This window comes from Hydra vulgaris, chromosome 03 (assembly GCF_038396675.1).
Source record: "Hydra vulgaris chromosome 03, alternate assembly HydraT2T_AEP".
Lineage (NCBI taxonomy): Eukaryota > Metazoa > Cnidaria > Hydrozoa > Anthoathecata > Hydridae > Hydra > Hydra vulgaris.
Genome location: NC_088922.1, coordinates 4,406,416 through 4,410,000, shown reverse-complemented (window position 1 = coordinate 4,410,000; position 3,585 = coordinate 4,406,416). Strand labels below are relative to the sequence as shown.

Below are 3,585 nucleotides of genomic sequence, written 5' to 3'. Positions count from 1 at the left end.
CGAAACGACATTTATTTTAGTAGTTCAAGTCGCAGAAATAAAGTTTGATGTGAACAAAAAGTTTGATTTGAACAAAAAGATATAATCATATTAATTTTTGAATGCTAACTTTAAACTAATGTCTGAAATATTTTTAATTAACAAAAAAGGTTTTTGAAAAAAGTAAAAAATTTTTATTGAAAATTTCTACCTTTTTAGTTTTGCTCACATAATTAAATAGCGCGAACAAAATTTCTCAAAAGTTTATTACTGTGACCTAAATACTTTTAACACATTGTACACAAATGTTACAAATGAATTTTACTTTCAATAAATATTATACTACCCGAAAAAAATCATCATTAAGATCAGACTTTTTGACAAGTAAAGGAACACCAACAACACCATTCATTTCATGGACTGGATTAATAGAAGTTGAAGAGTTTTTATCTGTGGTAAACGACTATTTAATACCAACCTGGATTTTTCTCTCGCAAATGGTTAGGAAGTTTAGGTATTGAAAGGTCTCAAGAAAAACTAAATATTTCATTTAATTTTTCTTAAGGACCTTTCAACAACACTCAACTATTTATTGAATTCATCAACAGGTATTTGCTTAATATTGTTTTCTTTTAAATCATTAAGATGCAAACTTAGTGCTTGTAAAACGCTCCACTTTCATCTGCGCATTTTTAATTCGTTCATCTTTTTATGTTTTTGTACTTCAACTGCTGACGTCATCACGTTGATTTTGATGACGCGATTAAAATTCTTTTGATGTTGCTATTTCAATTTAATTTGAATACAAAACATCAATAAATGGTTGTAAAAACTGAGATGAGATTCAAAGTAGTCTTCAACTGAGCTGGTTAACTAAAAAATACAAAAATAAAAATACGTTATAGTTTGTGCATCCAGTTAATAAGCTTGTATGTTATAACATTTCGTTAGCCGAGAACCAAGAGGCCGTAAGTCCATTTTTTGTGTTTCCGAGAAAATGAAGTTTTAAAACTTAACTTGTAAAGATATCCTGCCAGAATGTCCGACTAATTTTTTAAATATTTTCAAAAGTTGTATCATTCTTGAGACTAGATTTATCATACCTTATTGATTGGACACATACCTTATTGATTGTTGAGTATTTTTATATTCGGCTTTTTGGTTCTCGGCTGATGATTTGTCTAATAATAATTTGCTACTTTTAAATATTTGCATTAATTTTATAAACAATCAAATAATAAAGATTTATTTTTATAAAATACAATTAAGTTATTAATATAAAGTTTTATTTCCAACAATAAAATTTTTCTACTAATTCTTTTCTACAAAGTTATTAGATTCTTCAAAATAAAAATATATCTTTAATTTATTATTTAGTCATATAAAAGACTACATGTCAACTGTGCTTCATCAGTTTGATACTCAACCGAAAATATGCAGAAGTAACATTGCACATAGAGTTGGCATCATAGCACCATATATTGCCCAAATGATGAAGCAAGTCTTTTAAACATGTCTATATATCTAATAATAGAAAAAAAATATATATATATATAAGTCTTTTAAATCTCATCATGGTCGTGATGATTGCTGTCAAACCAGATGCATGATCTTGATGATCACCCTGTTACTGGTAACATGTAATCCAGTGCAGCCTATTCCATCTCCTGCTGCCTCGCACAATTCGCTTTATAAGCAAAGGCTAGTTTCTAAAGTGTTTCTTATCATGTTTATAGTAAAAATATATATATCAGGGGCTATTCTAGATTGTTTTCTACAGCGTCGACGATATTTGGGTGCCACATAAATTCAGAAATTATGAACCATTTTTTTTACGGGTAATATTGTCTTTTTTTGCAAAAAAATGCCTACATACGGCAAATTTCCTTACAGCAGGTGCCAACTCAAGGGGTACCGTCACCTAAATTATTCTCCTTAAATAGTCCCTGTATGTATATATATGTATGTATGTATGTATGTATGTATGTATATATATATATATATATATATATATATATATATATATATATATAATATATATATATATATATATATATATATATATATATATATACATATATATATATATATATATATATAATATATATATATATATATATATATATATATATATATATATATATATATATATATATATATATATATATATATATATATATATATATATATATATATATATATATATATATATACTTATATACATAAATATTTTTTTGTATTTTATACTTCAACTTGTTTCTCCAAGCAGCAGCCTTGTTCGTCAAGGTTCGTGTTTCGGAGTTATAGAGTCAAGAGAGGGTTATAACCACAATTAAGTAGCCTCTTCGTGGCCTTCTGGCCTTGGGGAGGTGAACTAACAGAAAAAAAATATACATATATAGTTGGAGGTGTCTTAGTTACTGTGTTAGCTCACCTGTAATTTAATATATGTGTATATAGTAAATTTAAACCTCTTGCGCAGTATTCACTCACTCGTAAGTCACTTTATTTATATTTCTGTTCTGTTTAAATTTCTGATGCAGTGTGAGCTCAGTAACCAACTAGTGACTTCAACTATTAAATCTACACTTACTTTAATCCCCAGTATCCTGTTAGATGTAATGTTTATTCTAATGCATTTCCAAAATATTCCCATCAATGTTTAAATTATTACTTATTTTAACTACATCAGGTCAGGTTCAGTATCATCATGATCTACTGGTATTATGTAACCTATTAATACCTGGTACTGGTATCATGTAACCCATTAATACCTGGCCTATGTCATGCTGCCTTCTAGGGTTGGTTTTTTTAAGGCAAATGCTAGGATAAACAAACTCAGACTTAAAAATCCCCTTGCTTGGGGAAGGTTGAGTGAAGGCTACACGGTGTCTATAAAAATACTCATCTTGGGCAGATGTTAACTACATCCGGGCTATTGTCTTGTAAAAGGTCTCCTATGCAAAGAGTTTAGGGGTAAGCAGAATAATTCTGCTGACCAGCCTCAAACCCCTTTTTTATCTATTAGGCTGACATAGATGTAAACCTTTGTTACATTGTTTCATGCTTAGAATAATGAATGCCGGATTTTCTCGACTCTTAAAAAAGAAATTTGTTTTTGTCTCTTTGATAGGGGGTATGCAACACTTCTTGTTATCTCCTAATGAGGGTACAGCTCTTAATATAAATTTAATGGTTTTGATCCCGCGATTACCTTCACTCCTTGATTTGTGTCTTATCTCTGACCAATCTTGTGTTTAGTTTTTACTTTTCTTCATTTAGGTGGTTCCGACCAAGCAATGATCTTTATATATTTTTTATATCGTATTTCTCTTTCAACTCACCCGATCATTGCACTACTTACTACTACTCTAAATCAGACTGGGATTCTTTTCATGATTTTCTTCATGAAATTCTTTGGGCTGATATCTTTTTAATCTCTGTTGATAAATGCCCTTCTTATGTAACCTACTGGATCCGGACAGGAACAGATGCTTTTATTCATTTTAATCAGTTCAAAGTCAAGTCTCATTCTACTCCATGGTTCTCACTTTTTTGAGCAGGTGCTATATTTAATCCTAATCTTTTTTTAATCTCTTTTAAAAG

At 29.3% G+C, this 3,585-nt stretch overlaps 1 long non-coding RNA gene across 1 annotated transcript; it reads left to right on the top strand.

Annotated features, from left to right (window-relative positions):
- The first annotated feature begins 782 nt into the window (after nt 1-782).
- On the top strand, nt 783-1,536 carry LOC136077632 (uncharacterized). The gene is made up of 2 exons (XR_010637138.1): nt 783-908; nt 1,357-1,536. It is a non-coding gene; the product is annotated as an uncharacterized LOC136077632 (long non-coding RNA).
- Nucleotides 1,537-3,585: the final 2,049 nt, after the last annotated feature.